The sequence below is a fragment of the Gorilla gorilla genome, chromosome 3 (assembly GCF_029281585.2).
Source record: "Gorilla gorilla gorilla isolate KB3781 chromosome 3, NHGRI_mGorGor1-v2.1_pri, whole genome shotgun sequence".
NCBI lineage: Eukaryota > Metazoa > Chordata > Mammalia > Primates > Hominidae > Gorilla > Gorilla gorilla.
In genome coordinates, this window is record NC_073227.2 from 67,231,563 (window position 1) to 67,253,693 (window position 22,131).

The window sequence follows — 22,131 nt, forward strand, 5'->3', positions numbered from 1 at the left end:
TCGAATAATAAGCAAATTCATGAAGAACACTTCAACATAAGCTGGAAATCCCTGCACAAATGTTACACATGGACAACTTGCAGACATCGGAAGAGAATGCAGACATTGGAAGACAATTGTCATGTACTTTGTAAATCTTCCTAATTTCATGCAAAGTAGTTCAATGCCCTTCTATCAGTGCTTAATGTGTGCTAGATTTCACACTTTTCCCCTTTTAGTTACTTTCCTAAAGACATGCTCCGACATCTACAATTTCTTTTTTTTTTTTTTTTTTTTTCTGAGGCAGAGTCTTGCTCTGTCACCAGGCTGGAGTACACTGGTGCCATCTCAGATCACTGCAACATCCACCTCCCGGGTTCAAGTGATTCTCCTGCCTCAGCTTCCCGAGGAGCTGGGACTACAGGCAGCCACCACCATGCCAGGCTAATTTATTATATTTTAGTAGAGACAGGGTTTCACCACATTGGCCACGATGGTCTCGATCTCCTGACCTTGTGATCCGCCCGCCTTGGCCTCCCAAATTGTGTGAGCCACCATGCCTAGCCTTCTTTTTCATTTAATATATAATATTAAACTATCTGTATCTTTCCTATCACATCACACTTTTCACCCCTTTATGCCATATTAGTATACAAGTTTGCATTGTATAGTTTAACAGTTACCATGGACAAGAAGTCACTGACTTCATAGACAAGCTGAGCAGATTGAATTTCACTTTCCAGACAAAATGATGGGCACCTATACCAAAGCAAAGAATTAAGCCACAATATGTGTTTCATATTTTTCTCTACCCACAGTGAACATAAATGATAAAATTGCAATTAATGAGGGACTTGGTCAGAGATTTTCACTGGTGGTTCATGGAAAAATAACTATATCAAGTCTTGGATTTAGCCATTCGTATAGGCACCTGCAGAAGCTGCGAATATTCGCTTCAGCCGAAAGCCAGAGTTCCTTGTTCGATCCCAAATGTCAGCTAGATTTTATATCTGGAACACATTGATTAAAGAAGTGGTTGTGTCATGATGAGGAAAGACCCTTCAACACCATGGGAAATACAGATTGTGATGATTCTCCCAGTCTCAGGGAAAAAAAGAATATCCAGTTATTTCAAGAATTATTACGCTAAAGACTCAAGGAATAAATTTACTTTGATACCAAGAGACCAACAATAATAGGTCCCTTGTTATAAGTGGACGCTTACAAGGAAAAAGTACCGGCTGAAGTCCTAGCTCACATTGAGCCTACAAAGTCCATGGATCCACCTAATATTCAATTCTTCAATCTGCAAGTATATATTTGAAATGGGTATATACAGCAATTAAAATACGCCCCTCCCCGCTTGCCATTGAGATCTTAGATTGTTAAGTAAGACCTAGTACAATGATAAAAAGCAAAAGAAAACCTCTGACCCTTCCCCAACACTTCAGGGAAGATAATACATAAAAATAATATTTCATCCTTAGGAAGATGGTATAGATTAGTGCCATCAATAAAGACCTAAAAGATGCATGGCTGGTTGTCTGCATCATATCTCTACTTCATTTTCCTATCGGGCCACTGCAGAAAACAGTTGAGTTCTGGAAATGACTATAAACTGCCACAGTCTTAACCAAATGGTAGCCACAATCACAGCTGCAATCTCATGTACACGTAATGTGATCATTGAGTTGGTGAATATATGTTTTCCACTCCAATTAGATAAGAAGAAGAGAAACATTTTACATGTACTTGAGATAGACACTATTCATTTACAGTTTTGTTTCAGATTTATATTAACTCTCCCACCCTTTATCACAATATAGTCAAAAAATCTATACCATTAGAAGCTGTATTATGTTGGAACTACTAAATGTGAGCATTCAGATGAATCTGGCAGCAGGCAGTCTTAACATAAAAATATTTTATAGTGCTTTCAGCCTAAGCAAAGTAAAAATATGTGGGTAAGCTGCATGACCAGGTACCCACACTGTGCTTGTGGTCATATTATGGGGAGAGATCCTTACGACCAGTTGAAGGAGGAGAAAAACACAATCTGAGTATGGCTTACAGACAGATTGTCTCAGAGCACGTGTGGAAACCAAAAATGGATAGCAGCTGCATTGTGGCCACATTAGAAGTAGCCTTGAAAGATAGTGGAGATCAAAAATTTTCCCAATGGACAAAACTACAGCACTACACCTAGTCATCCATATTGGGTGAAGAAAAGGTGGCCCAAGATGAGAATGCACATAGATTTCTAGACAGTGACCAATGGTCTGTTTATGTGCTCAGGTGCCTAAAAGGAGAAGAACTAGAAAACCCATGTGGTAGAAGGAACAATATCTCCATCCTCCCAAAATATCCACATCCTAATTCTTGGAACCTGAGGATGTATTATCTTACATAGTAAAAGGGACTTTGTAGACATAAGTAAAATTAAAGGCCTTGATATGGTGAGATTATCCTGCATTATTAGGGGGTCCTGTCTAATAATATGAATTATTAACAGTGGGAAACCTCTCCTGGCTGTATTGGGAAGGAATTGTGACTACGAAAGCTTAATAAGAAGGATGCAGAGGGTCTTCAGTCAAGAAATGTGGGTAGCCTCTAGAAGCTGAAAAAGATGAAGAACTAGGCGTTCCCTTAGAGAGGAATATAGCTCCGCGGACATTTGGATTTTATCCCAGTGAAACCAGTGTTTGACATCTAATCTACAGAACTGTAACAGAATAAATATGTATTTATTTATACCACTGAGTTTGCAGTAATCTATTACAGCAATAATAGAAAATTAATGGAATGGAAACAAGGAGGTCTGTGATACAAGCACACGGATAGATACATGAGACGGGGAGGATAACTGGAAGGTTTTGGGGACACATGTTAAAGCCTGCTGGACAGCATCTACAACCAGGAACTGAACAACACAGACCAAATGACTTGACCAGTTGGTGTTTGTCAAACTTCTTCATCGACTGTTCCAGAACTCACCCTCTAGGCATGAAGGGAATAATGAAGGTAATGGAGACCGAGGCTATCTAGAAACCCAACAACACGGATTCTTGCTAGTAATTGGTCTATCTGAATGTCCAAATGTTCAGAAAAAGACCGACACTGAATCTGCAATATGGCAATATTCCTTAAGGAATTGATTTTCTATGGCAACTTGAGTACATTGAGCTCAGTTCAGTTTGAACTCAGCCACCTGTCTTCTCAAGAAGTTATACATTTTTCTGAGTATGAATTTGCCTTCCTTGCCTGCAGAGTCCATTGTAAAGAAACTTACAAAATACCTGTTCTACAGGCGTGAAATCTGACACAGCATAGCATGTGACCTGGGGAATCACATCACATTGAAAAATTATGGCCGATAATGCACAATCTGAAAATAAGAGCCCCATAAAAATCTGGAAAGCCTTTTAAATGGCAGCTGAATTATTATCTCATAATCCAGTGTGAAATAATGGGATGCCATCCTTCAGGACAAAGAACATGTATTAAATCCAAGGAATCTATATGGTGCTGTGTTCTCCAAAGGAAGAATACATAGGTCCCGGAACAAACATGAAGAAGTGGAGTAGTATGGATCCATTACTAATATTTCTAAAAACACAGCTGGAGGGAATTGGTGCTTCTTCTCTCTAAATTCATGTGCTCTTCACGATTGGAGTTCTTAGTTCATAAATGGAGCATATGTCTTTAAGGGGACACAGCATGGATGCCATTGGACTACAAACTACAAGCTACACCAGGGTTCTTTGGACTCCTTGTGTGCAGCATCCAACTGGTAAGGGAAATCAGCATACTGGCCAGAATAACTGACTCTGATCAGCAGAAAATGTTAGGGCTGCTTTTACCCAATGAGGGAGGAGCCCTGGGAAGCTGAAGTGATAAATTTGGGTGACTCCTGATATTCTCTTTCCTTACTATAACTGTGAATGGATAAATGCAGCAACCTGAAAGTCAAATGACCACTTGGGAATGAAGGTTTGGGTCACATTACTAGGTTGGCCACCAAGACATGCTGATACAATGGCTAACAATAAACAAAAATTAGAATGGATGATGTAGGAGAGAGAGGATACCTGCAACTGCAACTTCAAAACCAACTGCAGTGACCAGGGCTGTAAATTGTCCTGTTAATCTTTCTTTTATGTTTCCTTTCAGGAGGAGAAATCCTGGGGTCTGTGGAGGAGCTATTCCCAAATCTGCATTTAAAAGTAAATATTTTACGTAAGAAGGATTAATTGGAGTAACTCTGAAAATGTGGCTTTCTGAGCCTCTGCTTCAGGGAGTATAATTGTCTGATAGCCCCCTCTGCTGCTCTCTGAATCCACACTGATGCCACACCTCCAATATTTTTCATGGCTTGATTGCTTATTTATTTTTTATTTTATATTTTATTTTATTTTATTTTATTTTATTTTATTTTATTTTATTTTATTTTATTGTTATAAGTGGATGCTTACAAGGAAAAAGTAATAAATAAAGTACTGGCTGAAGTCCTAGCTCACACTGAGCCTACAAAGTCCATGGATCCACCTAATATTCAATTCTTCAATCCGCAAGTATATATTTGAAATGGGTATATATAGCAATTAAAATATGCCCCCCCCCACCCTGGCCATTGAATAATATTCCATTCCCTGGATATGCCACAGTTTATTCATCTGTTTACTTACTGAAGAACATCTTGGTTGTGTCCAAGTATTGGCAATTACGAGTAAGGCTGCTATAAACATTTATGTGCAGGTTTTTGTGAGAAAATAAGTTTTCAACTCCTTTGGGTAAATTTCAAGAAGCATGATTGCTGGATCTTGTGGTAAGAGTATATTTAGTTTGGTAAGAAACAGTCAAACTGTCTTTCAAGATGACTGTACTATTTTGTGTTCCCTCCAGCAACGAATGTGAGATCCTGTTGCTCGACATTCTTGTCAGCATTTGGCGTTGTCAATGTTCTGAATTTTGGCCATTTTAATGGTGTGTAGAGATATCTCACTGTTGTTTTATTTTGTGTTTCCCTGATGACATATGATGTGGAGCATCTTTTCCTATGTTTAACTGTCATCTGTATATCTTCCTTGGTGAGTTGTCTGTTAAGGTATTTAGCTCAACATTTTAATTGGGTTGTTTGTTTTTTTATTGTTGAGTTTGAAGACTTCTTTGCACATATTAGATAACAGTCATTTATCAGCTATGTCTTTTGCAGATATTTTCTCCTAGTCTGTGGCTTCTCTTTTAATTCTCTGGACAATATCTTTCACAGAGAAAAAATGATAAATTTTTAATGAAGGCCAACTTATCAATTCTTTCTTTCATGGATTGTGCCATTGGTGTCATAGCTGAAATGTTATTATCAAAGCCTGGGTCATCTATTTTTTTCTTTGTTGTCTTCTACTATTTTTGTAGTTTTGATTTTTACATTTCAGACTGTGATGTCTTTTAATATTTGTGATACCAAAGGGTTTTTTTCTCTCTTTTCTATTATTTTATATCTCACTTTCAGAAACACTAACTATGCATATGTAGGCATACTATATTTATTTTATATATTATGTACTTATCTTAATTATTGCCTGCTTAATTCCATAGGAATATATCCCTTTGAATACCAGAATCATATGATGTGTTGTTGTTGTTGTTGTTGTTTTTGCCAATCTACTATTACTAGCTGCTATGATTTAAATGTTTGCTCCTGCTACAATTCATGCTGAAATTTAATTTCTATGTAACCATATTCAAAGGTGAAAACTTTAAGAGATGATTAGGCCATGAGAGCTACATGTTCCTGGGTGGTATTGTTCCCATATAAAAGGGTGAATTTGAATATCTCTTGTTCTCTCTTTTGCCCTTCCGCCTTCAGCCATCACTATTTTCATTTCCTTGATTATACTTTTTAGCAGTGAATTTACTTATTTATTTTAAAAGAGTGTGTTAAATCTGTGACCTACCAGCATTAGTTGTAAACGGGAATGGTTTTGATTTTTTTGATGATGATCGATGTGTGTGTGTGCGTGTGTGTGTGTATGTGTATGTACATTTCTATGAGTGAATGTGTACGTATATGAATGTGACTGGGATTTTTTCCCTTTCTTTTATTTCTTATTTTATAAAATGTACTACTAATTTTCTTTGTGAAAGAAAAAAAATACATTGATGGCATATTAGTTAGGCATCTCCAGAAAAAGTGCCAATGAGATGTGGCTCATCCGAAATACATGAATACATCCAAACATCCAAAATACATAAAATTAAGCCAAGGTGATGCATAAAAAGGGACACAAATGGACAAAAGGAGACAAAAGGGATATGGTAGGACTGATGGATACCTGGGGAACTGACAGAATGCCAACTGAAGGCGTTGTTGCTGGATATCCAGGACCAAACTGAATAGATCTGCTTCAGAGGATGTGCTGTGGGAGCTGAGGGAGTTCTGAGTGAGGCTTTCGAGGAAACGCGCTGGAAGATACAGTGTATGTGACCTGAAGCTCTGAGAGAGGAACCTTTATCCATCAGCCATAAGAACCCCCATCTATGCACCGTGCGTGTTCCCTTGAATATCTACTCTACTCTACTCTACTCTACTCTACTCTACTCTACAGAAAATTGGTAGAGACCTTTCTTTCCTGGTATGGCAACTGAGTAGAATTTGGACATGCACAGGATTTCAGTTTGTCCTAGATGGAACCACTGGGTAGTTTGTGGAGTGGAGAAGAAATTTGCAATCTGTTTTTTCCACAGAGATTGCAGAAATGAGCAAGTTCAATCCCTTGTAACTGGAAAAAAGGTCTTACAGAAGAGATTCTGGAATAGGTGATGAGAAGGATAATGGGGTAAGCATATATTGTTTGAACCCCACCCAAGTTCGTCATGCCCCGCTACCAACAACAAAATATATTACTCTTTGAAAAACACTTGTATAGTGTATTAAACCACACAATCCTCCAACTGCTAATTACCATGTTACTTACTGTAAGATTTGGTCTTTTTCTATAGGATGAACATAGTACTTTTCATAAGTAGGTTCAGAATGTAATTTTAAACATTTGATTAGATAACACAGCATAATGCACGTTTAAGATTTCTGTAGATTATAAAAATATATATTTAGAACATGTGTTGGTATGTGGAGGAGTATATGTGAACTATTTACCCAGGGGAATTTTAATTTGCAGATTTCCTGGGAGTAGATTAAACCTTTTAAACATTAAGTCTTTTAGGTATTAAACATTTTTTTAAAATTTAAACATTAAAAAGAGGGTGAGGAAGCCGGGTATGTGGCTCACACCTGTAATCTCAGCATTTTGGGAGGCCGAGGGGGGCGGATCACCTGAGGTCAGGAGTTCGAGACCATCCTGGCCAACATGGTGAAACCTCATCTCTACTAGAAATACCAAAAATTAGCCAGGCGTAGTGGTGGGCACCTGTAATCCCAATTACTCAGGAGGCTGAGACAGGAGAATCGCTTGAACCCAGGAGGCGGAGGTTGCAGTGAGCTGAGACTGCACCGTTGTACTCCAGCCTGGGCAACAAGAGTGAAACTCCATCTCAAAAAAAAAAAAAAAAAGAAAAGAAAAAAAAGATGGTGATAGAACTTAGTGTGCTTAGAGAGTCCTAGTTTGCTCATGTTGTTGTAGAGATGTTATTAGAATCACCTTCTTTTCACCATCAAAAGAATTTGATTTGGATGATATGTAATATTATTAGTGTTTATTAGCTCCTAAAATTATATTATATTTATCCTACTCCATTGCTTGCATCCATTTACTTGTTAGCTTTATCTTCTCTTCTGTGCTCCCAAGAGGTCACATGTGTTTTACTAATTTCATTCTACCTACTTTAAAGAGGATTGACCACATGTTGGCCCTAGCTGATAATTTAGAGGTGGCCTCTTAATTTCACTCCTCTGCAATTTGCTGTCCTACATTGTAATTTGGAGTTCCAGTGTTCAGAAAATAAGATATGATACCAAATGCTGTGTAAAAAGTCTGTGTGTTCTGTGCATTTGAGCTATAAATTTCATGACTTTCCAATGAATTAACATGCAAAACTTCAGGGATAAAGAAGTCTACATTTGTATAGTGCTTTCCAGTTTAGAACATGCTTTTATAAAAATCACGTCACTGTGCTTCTTTATATTTAAAAAAAACACTGATTTCTTACAATCTCTTTGTCAAGATGACCAAATAAGTGTGGGATTATTCGTTAATGCTGAGGATACATTCATGACAAATGAAATCCACCCAAAAGTAGCACTTCAAGCTTTCCGTTAGTAACCTGGCCTTACTGCCAATGTTTAAAACTTATTTCAAGTTCTCCTTAGCTTCAGGACACTTCAATAATTCATCCTTGTTTTAACTGGCCACTGCCTTTTCTTTATTTGACGGTACATAAAAACCTATACCCTCTTTCTGCTGAACAAGCAACTCTAAAGACAAAAATCAAAGTCTTAACAAAGGACTTGTTATTTGTACTGTTGTTTGAGACAATATCACATCTTCTCCCATCACCCCAAGGAAATATGTTCAGGTCCATTCGAATAGCAACCTAGTTCAATTATGCTTCAAAATCTTAACCAATACGAGTTAAAACAAAGATGATCCAGGTTCTTCAGATAGTACCTAATATATTTTATGAAAACCTATTATTTAATATACAAAAATGTGAAATAATGTATTTTCTAAATTGGTATTCCAAAACTGAAAGCAGAATCATCAAGTTAAAAGCTGGACACTGGTATTAAGCAACATCATGCTAAGTAAGTTCAATTTATTCTTCTTAACTTTTGCCCCAAATCAGATTTCTTCATATCATATTGGGCCTTTTGATCCTAACATCCAACCTCATTGTGATAGTCATTACAGCTATACACCAACATTTCTGATTCTTTTCTTTGTAGGCACACGATAGGATCTCTTGTAGTTAGAGGTGGCTAATGGAATGTCAGATTCCAGGTGGAGATTTTAAAAAATTGGTGATGCACAATGACACAGTTTGTATCTGTGTGTATACCAGCCCACGTCTTAAGGTTAAAGGCTCAATCTCTGGGTGAGGATAGTATGGATGGATGTGGGTATGAGGGAAAAATAAGCCCTTGTCATTTTCAGCCATCAATACTTTGGGTTTTTTTTTACAGTACCATAATATAATTTATCTTTACCAACACATTCATAAAAATGAAAATTAATCATGGATTGCAAGGTGGCTACAATAGGTTGATTAATATCCCCCTCCCCCAAAAAAGAGATATCAGGTTCTATCCTCTGGAACCTGGAAATGTTACTTTATAAGGGAAAAGCATCTTTGCAGATGTGACTAAATTAAGGATGTTGAAACAGTGATTCTCCTGGATTATCCGGGAAAGGATATCTAACTGCAACCTCAAGTAGTTTTATAAGAGAAAGGCAGACGGTGATTTCACACAGCCACACACAGAGAAGAAGTCAATATGAAAAGGGAGCAGAGAAAGATTTGAAGATGTGAGCCTTGATTGAAATAATGTAGCCACAATCCAAGGAATGCCAGCAGCCAACAGAAGCCAGAAAAGGGAAAGAATGTATTCCTTCCTAGAGCCTCTGAAAATAACATAGCTCTGTCAACACCTTGATTTCAGCACAGTGCTACTGATTCAGGACTTTTGGCTTCTGGAAATGTGAAAGAATAATTTATGTTGCTTTAAGACACTAAGGTTGTGATAATTTGTTAAAACAGCCTTAGGAAACGAATGTATTATAGCTGTTGTATTTTTCAATAAACTAGCATTTTTTAATAAAATATACTTATTTTTAAGTTTTCCGCATAAGTAAGCATTGGCTTCATATAAAATGTATTAATACTAAACAATGAGTAAGTCCTAAACCCCATAAAACTATCAAACTGAATATACTAGTTTATAATAAGTGCTTTGTTTTATATTTGAAGCAAATGTATACAGCAAACACAATATTTACATATATTAAAAATATATATATATCCTCTCGATATATATATATATATCCTCTCGAAGCTGTTTTCAATGCTGACAAATAATTACTATACTATAGGGAAGACTTTTAAGAAATTATATATCCCTGTAATACCTTTTAATAAAAATGATCTCAATAAAAATTGATAAAAAATGTGGAAAGCTTTAGGAAACATTATTTTGTTTTCTCCCAGAGTAGATGTTCAGAGATCTGTGTTTCACTAACCATTTCTAAATGCTTTCACGTGCTGTAAGTTTTCAATAGGTTTATGTTACTAAGAATGTAAAAGTTAGAGTCTTGTCATGAGGAGAAAAGTCTTATGTGTATGTTGTGGAAAGAGCCCTTTTGCTTTAAATAGTACGAGTCATTTAAATGCCATTGCCCCAAAATTAAAACATTACTGGTAATGACCATATATAGATCATACAGCTCAGAGATTTGTCTGCCAGTTTTACCGCTATATCCCTAAAGCCTGGAAAAGGGCATGACACTCAGTAGATTAATAAACATTAAGTTATATTTTAAAAATAAGTCGAAATTCAGCTTTTTATTGAGAAGATACCATTTTGATGCTTAATTTTGTGTGTCAACTTGGAAGGTGTGTTTGAATCAGTTTACCATTTCAATGATGAACTTGAAGTAAAACAGATGGCTTTTCAGAGTGTTAGTGGGCCTCATCCAGTCAGTTGAAGACTTGAGAAGAACAAAATACCAGCCTCCTCCAGCAAGAGGAGTTGGTAAATAGAGCTTATAAAGAAATATTTTATACCTTGCCTCACCAAACAGAAATGTGATGTAAAATTGAGCAGGAGCATCCAATAGTTTTTGTCTTTCTTTTTCATGTGTCACATAGTCATCCCATTATTTATATCATTTTTTTTTCTAAACAATATTTAGGAGTATCCCTTTGGTATTTCTGGGTAATATACGTAGGTTTTACTTTTTTATTTTAGTTTATTTTGCTTGCCTTCTTGCTGATTTATTCATTTATTATATTCCTCTACTCATCCAAATTTGTCTCTTCTAATATACTTGGAGTTGTATTATGAAAACTGTAAAAACTCTAGCTGGGAGGAAGAAAGCAAATTTTTTAGTTGAATTTCTATTGCTGAGTAGTACTTTATCCTAGACCTCAATTTCCCCATCTGTAGTATATAACAGCAAGGCTTGCTTTATTTAATTCACAGAATTGACAGGATGATTAGATACAATCATATATGGTAATACAATTTATAAATCAAGGAATTAATTTTATTACCTCAGACGTCTGTGTTTTGCTGCACCATCAAAAATTGGTTCTAATACATTAACAAGTTAATAATTTATTTCTACTAATTATGACTATACTTGAACAAATTAAAATCCATATATACTCAAATACAATTTTTTAAAAATTATGTAATAAGGGAAGTTGATTTTGTTCAGGTAGAACATTGAGGGTCCTTGAAATTGCATGCTACATATTTCCTGTTTTATCTAGTTGTAATTCACCACTGTTTTCTCTTGTCTCTTTATATATTTCTGTTGTTTTCTTAATCTTGGAGGTTTTTTGTGCTGCATTTTTCTTTCACTACATCTCACTTCTGCTAAACTTACATGTATATCTTTCGATGTTATCTTGATACTGCCTTTTACTTTTCTCTATATATTTTAAAGCTATGATGGAAAGCACTTTACAAGCAACTGCAGTGTCTGTGAGTTTGTATCTTCTTCAGTCTTTAGTGGAGACTTCATTTAAAAACAAAACAACAAAAACCAGTTTCCACTGACATCTCTGGGACGCTTGTCCCTTTACTTCAAGTTTCACTGACATCTGGCAGATGAGAACACTGCAGTAATTTCACAGAAAGACTGCCAAATATGACACCAGAAAAAGTACAAAGCATCTGCCCTTTCTTGCTTCAAAAAGCCTAAGGCCTAATGACATCCTTAAATGCCTGGAAAAAGCAAATGATGACATGACTGCCAATAGTAGTGTTGTCAGGTGCTAGACAAAATGGACTGGAGATGTCAAGAGGAGAAACTGCCCTCCGGGCAGGAAACTATTCTGCTTATACACACATAACACATCAGATATTTTATATAACAGCTCCTACTGCAATGCTTAGCCTGTATAATTCTAATATTACAAGGATATCAAGGAGCTACCTTTTTCCCACTGACCAGCTGAAAAAAATAGAAGAGAATGAGAAATGCAAGACTTATGATTTAAATATTTTTTATAAAAGTAAAATACTATTTTGTAATAAGTAAAAGATATTTTGTCCTTTCTCCTGTATCCTGGTTTCCAATCTTGTCTGTTTCTTGATGGCTTCTGTCTTCACTTTTATCTTTTTCTATCTCCATCATTATAATATATGTATTATAATACTGTTGGATCTATCTCTTCTTCATTCAATTATGGACTAATTTCCATAACTGAAAACACATCATTCTCCTCTGAACATTGCTGATATCCTTCCTTGCTTTGACATTTTCTTTTCAGAGTGAGGAGCTTCTGGTGAAATCTTTTTTTAACTATGGATTTAGTATCTGGATATTACTGCTGAATATTTGAAACTTTGTTGTTTTTCTCGTAATTCCTAATTGTAATTGTTGCTGTTGGGAGTGATGTATTTAATGGAGAAGGGGCTTTACTCTTTAGCGAAGTCTCACATGAGACTGATTCAGCATAGTTGCGTGCCAGAGTTGATTCACAATATAGATATTTTTCCCTCCAGGCATTATTTTCCCTTTTCCAAGGGTCTGGGGATTGCTGCCCTTAATTGATGAGCCCGAAGTCTTCTCTTTCCTGTAAGAGCTTATAGTTGTATGATCTTCTCATGTCATCAATTATCTTCTAGTTTTGCTGCCCTAAGTTTTAGCCTAAACTGCTTTTCTTATCCACTAAGTACTAAATATGCCATGTCTCATTTCCATTAATGTCTCTACATGTTTGCTTTAATGTAAAATAAAATGTTTTGTATTTCAAATACTTCTAGTTTATTTTGGAGTTTAAAACTTTTTTGGCTGGGCACAGTGGCTCACACCTGTAATCCCAGCACTTTGGGAGGCCGAGGGGGGTGGATTGCCTGAGCTCAGGAGTTCGAGACCAGCCTGGGCACATGGTGAAACCCCATTGCTACTAAAAAATACAAAAAATTACCCAGGAATAATGGCATGTGCCTGTAAACCCAGATACTCGGGAGGCTGAGGCATTTGAGAATTGCTTGAACCAGGAAGTGGAGGTTGCAGTGACCCGAGATCATGCTACTGCACTCCAGCCCAGGAGACAGAGTGAAACTCTGTTCAAAAACAAACAGACAAACAAACAAAAACCTTTGTTGTTTTAATAGCTTATTATTAGCTTATTATTTCAAAATAGAACATATTGTATGTATATACTTTTCAGCCACTAATGAAAATATACCTAGAAGGATGAGATGGCCACTTGAAAAGACTTTAACATTAATACGTGTTTTCAGGACTTTATCTTAAGGGAATAGGAAGCTATTCAGTGATATTACCTGTGGGATTTCGCAATCAAATGTAGACTTTGCTAAAATACCTTTTGTTTTGGTGAAATATAATGGGATGTGTTAAGAAGGAAGACAGAAGAGGTTCACCATGGGGAATGCCGCTAAGAAATCATGTAAGAGGACTAAAATACAGAGTACAGAGTGGATCAGTAATTTTAAAAAGACTAGTGGAGGCAGATAACAATTTGGAGTCATATAAGAAGAAATGAGAAGTTGGGAAAAATGTGAACAAAAGTCTAACTTGAATAATAAAAACATAGCATCACAACCCCTCAATCAATTCCCAGATCAATTCCCAATTCCAGCCAGTTCACCCTCCCAGAACCTCTTGAATAAAGAGAAAGCCAGGTCCCTTTGAGAAGGACCACACTATACTGTCAAACCATGTACTGTTAATCCTTCTTCCGGCTTTCCCCAAAGGGACCTATGGCCTTTTACCAGGATGATTGTGCATTGGGAAAAAGGAAGTAATCAGACCTTCTGAGAATTAAGGGACTCTAGTTCCAAACTGAAACTAATTCCAGGAGACTCAATATATGGTGGTGCACCTGTCAGAGTGGGGACTTACGGAAGGCAGGTGACCAGTGGAATTTTATCTCAATACATCTCATACTGGGCTTAGTAGGTCCCTGAACCCATCCTGTGCTTATTTCCCTAGTTCCAGGATACATAATTGGCATAGACACAGTCAGCAACTGGCAGAATTCCCACACTGGGGATTCTTCTCTTCACCATTTAGACTTGGAATAAAATTTCAGTTCCATAGAACACTATTTCTGACCCTTCTCAACAGATTAGGTTAGGTATCATTATATGACCCCATATCACCATGAATTTTACATTTGTGCAATTTTCTTTTTCATAATTTTTAAATTAGTTATTGACTATTTGTTACATTTAAGCATGTCTTGTCTGCTGTATTGTAAACTCCAAGAGGGTAGGAACCTGTCTGCTTGTTCATGGCTACGCTTTAAGTATCTATCCAGCGCCATAGGTAAAATATTAGTCTTTGTCAATTGGATGTCAGCCTATACTATTTCATTAAATCTACATCCATATCTGTCTCAGCACACACTTACACTCACACATGCAAAGACAGCTTTCTAATTTGTTCCAAGCTTCCTGTTTACATCCTGCTCTTTATTTTACTGTCTAGTCAAGGCTTCTGCAATCTCCTTGATTTGCCCTTTAGGATGACCATTTACTGATTTTGCTTCCATCTTACCTTTAGGCTCCTGCTTTAGTTGGAAGTTGTGTTTTTCTCTACAAGTCAATATTGAACTTCTCTTTTTTCTCTTACATGTCTAATCACATTAAGCGTTAAGAACTTACTTGACTAGAGTTGAAGAATCTAGGTAAAGAGGAAACTACCTGAGGCAAAATAAACATTTTCTATAAAATTCTTGTACTTCCAAACAAGTAAAAGAGTCATCCCTCAACATGAGGAGTCTTTTTAGAAAATAGATTTTAATACTTTGAACACATTTCTTCCTCCCAGAGCATGAATTTTTGTCCTTCACATCTTTTCTAATTATATCCAAATCAATTTTTAATCCTAAACATTCTCCTATTTTTTGTACTCTCATCTTTTCTTAAAAGAGTTTTTTTTAAAGTGAGCTAAAGTATCACTCCCATTAAATCACTCCAGTGTTACCTTGCCATTGTCTTTTCCTCTTAATCTAGTGTATGATGCATCCTATGACAATTTTAATACAAAAGTACATTAAACCACACTTCTATTAGGAAATAGTTTCTTTTGCTTCTGTTTTTCAATGAAGAAGCAAACTGGAATTTTATACAAAAAGTTTTTTACTAATAGCACACACTCTAATTCAATAGCAAATAATTAAATATATTAACAATATAAATTTCAACTAACTCAAATAGTTCTTCTCACTGTGATGTATAATACACAAACAGAGCTTCTGAAAAATGTTACTACAGGTAATTTGTATGCATTATCTATATTTCTATGCACAGATTACGTTATTATACAAAGAGCTTCAGATTTAGTTAAATAAACCAAACTGAGCTATCAGCACACTTGGCAAACTTTATTTGCTCATGTTCTCACTGCAGTCAAAGGATGCTGGTTAATTGCTAAAGTACTTTCATTGTCTAAAAGAAATCTCTGAACGCGACTAATACTGAGCTTTGGAAAGAGCAGTAACAAATGCATGGATCAAGCCTCCGCACAAGCTATTATGTAAGTCCTATGGCAATTTCTCAAAAGATTGTGATGAATTGGTCAGCTTGCTCTATAGCCATGAATTTCCTCTTTCTTATATTCTAATTTAAATATGATGCCAGAAATGTAATTATCCTGGAAGGTTAGCATTTTCAATTATAATATTTGTATATAAAGTACATAATCTTTGATATGGAAAGTTCATCTTTTGGTATTCACACAATATAGGTGAAGGGTGTACAAAGTAATTTGTGAATGACAAAATTTTACATGGAACTTATCTGCAAGAGGTATTTTTTTTCTTGATGGCTGAGTGCTATTTGCCTATTATAAAAGACATTTGTAACTTTAATTTAAAGAACACAATCTGCTTTGCAGGTAAACCTCAATATGGAATTTTCACGGAGATTTTGTATTTCTTAGATGTCAGTTGGATGTACTGAATAGTTGATTTGTTAATCTGATGCTTCTCTATTATATGTTGCAAAATTGTCATTTAAACATTGTATTCTTCTTCTTACAGAAGTAATGTTATTTACCTCAGAAGACAAAAGGGAAAATTTGAGATAAACAAAAACAACAAAAATTACCTGTAAACCTGTAATAGAGAAAACCAATTACATTTGGCATGTAATGTTTTGATTTTTAAAGTTTTGTCTAATTCTAGCAATAACTTTTAATGTAATATTGGCTTTTCATAAAAAAAATTTATTTAATATGTCCTCATTGTGAATCAAAGTAAAAAATGTGATGTATCTGATGTAATCATGTAAGAAAATAGCAAGCAACTAATACTCTATGTGCACGAAATCTAGTGCCAGGATATATAAGTATATATATACACACATCACTTTTTATTATTGTGCAATTCTCACTTATTATTATTGTGTTCAATTTCCAGCATGACACAAATTGGAATAGGCCCTGAAGTCTATGGTCCAGATGGAATGGGCTCTGAAAATGATATTAAAAGTAGCTGATGGAATGGGAAAACCAATGAGAAAAACAAACAAATTTAGAGCAAATGTTTATTTATTAAACAAGTATAATTTAGTGACTACTAGATACTGGATACTGCTTCAGGCACTTGGGATGAATTAGTATCTTTAACTTTGGCAAATAAATCTCCTAAAATAATTGAGACTTGTCTCATCATTTTCCTTGACTGACAATGGGAACATGCAAAAGTTCAGTGTGATGGGAAGTAAAGGGAAAGCTGGATAAAAAATGAGGTCAAAGAAGTAATGACAGATGGCATAAGGGAGTATATGCAGATGTAGCTTTTTTCAGTAAAGAACCAAATTGCAGGCCTAGCACAATGACTCACGCCTCTAATCCCAGCACTTTGGGAGGCCAAGGCGAAAGGATCACTTGAGCTCAGGAGCTTTACACCAGCCTAGGCAACAGAGGGAGACTGTGTCTCTACAAAAAAATTGGAAAAAATAATAATTATCTGGGTATGGTGGCTCACATCTGTAGTTCCAGCTACTTAGGGGGCTGAGGCACAAGGATCACTTTAGCTGGGGTGGTAGAGGCTGCAGTGAGCTATGATCTCGCCACTGCACTGCAGCCAGGGTGACAGGGTGAGACCCTGTCTCAAAAATAAACAAATAAGTATTAAAAAGACAAACACAAATTACATGCATAGGGAAAGTAAACTAATTTTGTGTAGGCCTAATTAAAATATGAAAAAACAAATTTACATTTCCAACCTTTAGAACTTCTACAACATGGAATAGATATACTGAAAAAGCAACACTTTCCCATTTCCATGTGATCAGGGAGATACTCAGTGATGATCTTTCAGAAACATTGGAAAATGAGGACAGAGATTAGCAGTGTTCTCAGCATACGTCTGTGTAATTTTTTTCAAAGAAAATATTTGATATTAGTATCTGGCAGATCAGTAATAAATAGATTTCCACATTTGTCCCCCTGTTCTAACATTTCTGATTAGCATAATAGAAATTATAGAACAAAAATTCCAAGCAAGAACAAATAGAATAAAATATAACCATTTATATTTTATTGCATAATGATATAATCTGAATTAGTTCTGGTGCTTCTCTAGTGGAAATGTATATACATTTTTGTATCTGAAGTCAGGTAAGTTGGCAATTGAATAAAATTTCTAAGATGTGTTTTTGTGTTATTTTGAGTTTTTCTTTCAGTATCTTTTAAAAGAATGGGATACTTCTTAGGGTAAATTAAATAATTGCATGCTCATTGTTTGGTGCTAGATCCAGAATATGATAGACAATGAATAGCTTATTAATAATATACAATCTTAATCAGTGGCTTCCCAACTACAATATAAAATATATATCAGTATGACAGGAACTCATTTTTTTAAATTGCAGATTACCTACTTCTCCTTCAGAGATCTGATTTTACAATTTAAAAACCCCTCAGGATTTCATTGAAAAGAATCTTAAGGATTGATTTTTTGTTTGCTTTCTTGGTTCATTTATAATGTCCCTGCATATATTACTTCATATTTATCTTTTTTCTGTGGGATATTGACTATTAAATATCAATTATAAGTCCCCCTCACATCACACATTTAATTTCTAATATCTTTTTACATTTTACCTTTTGTAAAATGTATGGAAGAAAATAATTCCATATTTCTGTATAGAATCTTGTTACAAATTTAAAAAATTAAGTTATACTATGAAATTCAAAAGTACAGTTCAGGCATGATTTAAAAACAGTGCCACACATATTCCCCCCAAAATTAAAAATAAATGTCAATTTTAGTCTTTTTCTACCCCTTGTGGATAATGATGCTAAAGATCATGACAAATTATCAACATTCCAGAGAAAGGTGCAATGAATAAGAGCATGACCCACATGACAAGTGGGCAAGGATCCAAAATCCAGGCTCTGTCACTTAATAATTGGTGTGTCTGTGGGCGATTAACCCCTTTTCCCCCTCAACTATGCATCAGCAGACAGGAGGAAACATCCAATTTCTTTACTGGGGTGTCAGAAGTATTAAATATGTTTGTGAATGGAAAGCTCGTGGTGACTCACCCGGCAAAATGTAAACAGAATGTATGTTTCCTATTTTAGTTTATGTAGTATTAGTTAGTGTGGTAGGCCTGGCGAAAGGTTTCAAATAATTTCCTGTTTGTATATTTTAAAGGGATTTTACATCAAAGTAGAAATTTTGAGACCGATGACTTCATATTCCCTGCAGCATATTCACCCTCTTTTCCCATTTTTAATAGTTTTTACCCCATAAAATCAAATAAACATGCAGCATCATCTACTTTAGCCTCATCTGGAGGGGCTGCATTCTTCCACATAAATTTGTCTCTTTTGATTTTCACTCATAAAAATTTTGTGTGGTTAAATACCATAGTAAATATACATTAAGTAAATAAATGTTCCACATGCTTTTTCTCTCTATCATATGTTTTAAATATGTCATCCCTAAAATGTGAGAATGTGTATTGTTATATAAGTGGATATAAAATGGTCCCAAAGGAACGCTTTGATGACAATTGTCTGTACATGTCATGAAGCACAAGACACTAGGCTTTGAGGCCTGAGATTGTCATTTAAAGATTCCTTCCTGATTGAAGCCTTGGCTCCTTTCAGTTTCCCCTTCACTATTTCTTATTAATATGGACAACAATAGATTCCCTGCTAAGAAATTTCAGACTTACTACAATTTTATCAACCCCTCTCCGTTACATATGCTTGCTATACAACTCTACTTCAGGTAAGTGAATCATTTTCTTTGATTTAAACGTTTCCTGCTGAGGTGTATGAGAATAAAAGCCATTTTGTAAGAAGACTGTCAACAGAGTACTTTGTCATCTATTTAGCTTAAGTATATCAATGAGAACTTAAAAGCACATTTTGTCATATGCATAACCTTATGCAGAGATGATCCTCTTGTAGATTTTTATATTTTTAAAAATATGTTTTTGTGTCCAAAATGTGTTGTTTTTAATGAGCAGCTTAGTCCCATATTTTCCATTTTTAGCATCATCAGTGACCAGGAAAATGTCTTTCTGATATTATGACAGATTCTTCCCTAATTAAATACTTTTTAATACTTGGGTTATGTCCATCTAATATATGTTTTAACTTTTTTAACTTTGGCATTGTTTTTTGTTTTGGTATAAAATTTGACTTTAAATTCAGTTATGATTTTAACATTTCTATTTCATAGTAATTTTTCCAACTTATGTAATTATGACTTTTGTGACAATTTAATTTTTAATTTTTTTTATTTCCATAGGTTTTCTTGAGTCTCATGAGGTTCAGAACACACTACCCAAAATGTTGTGCTGTGGCATATTGAATAGTTTAGATTGAAATAATTTAAAGAACAGGTGTGAGAAGGACTCTCTGACTTTCTCCTTTGCCCCTGAAGCAGGTCGTAGAAAGAGTGCATGCTAGAAAGACGCTTTGATCTTTACCTTCTCTGAAAGTAGATCAGAAGACCCTCATGTGAGAGCTGTCCTCCCTACACAGAGAAAAAGAACAGCTTTATCTCCAAAGACAGAAGGATGTAAAAAGGAATCTGAACAAACAGGCCTTGCTAAGTTTCCTCTAGTTTACTACCTTTAGCTCATACCTTTTGTCCTATCACATTTTTCTATGGCTTTCCACTCGTCATTAAACCCAGTATAAACACGTTTAGTTTAATCACCTCTTCATGTGTTTTCATTTCCTTATGAAAGCTCCAATGTCATGTAAAACATATTACATAAATGTATATGTTTTTATATTGTTAATCTATCTTTTGTAAATCTAATTTACAGCTGGAGAATATAGGACGGTAGAGAGAAAATAGATTTTTTTTTCTTATCAACTGTCTATTTTTCTTTTATCTAACAGGATTTAAGCATACCCTGAATGCCTTGAAAAGGGAAGCCAGACATGAAAACCACTTCTAACTGACGTATACTTGTTTGGAACCAATTTGTTTTATGGTATGCATCATATACAGTCATTACATCAGAAAGACTTGTAGTCATGAATGGGAGCTATGTTATATTCCTACATATTTATAATATATGAAGGTAAAATATTTTCAAAAGGGAAATTGTAGCAAACAGATCAAACTGTTTTTGAAGGAGGAAATTTTTATTTTGAATACACATAAGAATAAGAAGATTAATAATATTTCTTTCTTTTAAAGATTAATAACCCTCACATTATTTTAATAAATGCTCCAGTCAGTCAGAGACTTAAGTGATTGTAGTAGATATGGTAAATAGCTTGCTCAATATTTGTTTAAACTTTTAATGTACCTTACTGGACTTCATTCACAGCAGAATAAAAAATTGCTTTCACTAGGGTTGTTTTCAGCTTAAGTTTCTGGAATTCATATAGAATCTATTTGCCAAGGACTTGAATTCAGACCAGAGTTAAGTGGAGACCGTAACAGCAAAGGCTAGTCAGATATAGGAACAGTACTGCTTACCTACTTTACCTCGGTAAGAAATTAGTCACACAGTATTAATAAGTTAAGTTAAAAAATCAGAAAAAAATAAATTCAGTAACTAAAAAGTTTGAAAATTATACCAAATGACAAGTTTCTGCAATAGTTCTTTTCACCCATATCTGCCTACTTCCTCTGCCTTCCTATTTCTTTTTATGTTTTTCAATTGATTAGATTGATTTTAAATTCATTTTCTGAGGAAAGAAACATTGCTTAGATTACAGCTTCATGACTTTTTCAAAAGGATCACCATGCATGAAAATACTTAACAAATGTCTCAGAATTCTCTGTTTTAAGTAACACAGTAGGTTGTCTCTACGCAATGATTTTACTACCTTTTCAGGAAGCTCAGAATATAATTGAGAGACATATATAGTGCAAACTACATTATAATACGAAATAATTTTTAACATCATAATATTGAATTCTAAAATAATTATAGGAAACTACTATTAATCAGTTACTGAGAAAATAACGTATACAGAAGGAAACCCATGAACATTTGTGTTTAGACAAATGTTCACTATGTATTCTTGCCCAGCACCTACATTACCCCTCATATTTTATAGAGAGAAAGGGCAGTACATGCAATTCAGAAGTGATATATTTTTAAACTTATGAATGTCAGCTAATGTATCCCTCAAAAATGTCTGTACTCTTTTAAAAAAAACTTTAATTTTAAAAGTACTTTTTTAATTTTTTAACCACATTATGACACAGAGTTCCTAGCCTATGCTATTATCTGTTGTATTATTTAGCTTGGCTACTATGACATGAACTAGGTGACTTATAAGCAAAGAGTTTTATTTCTCACTCTTCTGGAGACTGGAAGTCTGAGATCAGGGGACCAGCATAGTCAGGCTCTGGCGAGAGCCTTTCCTGGGTTTCAGAACACTTCCTTACTGTATCTTCACATGGCGGAAAGCAAAGTAGAGGAAGCAAGCTCTCTTGTGACTTTTATAAGAACGCTAATCCCACTCATGACGACTCCACCCTATGACCTCATCTAATTAT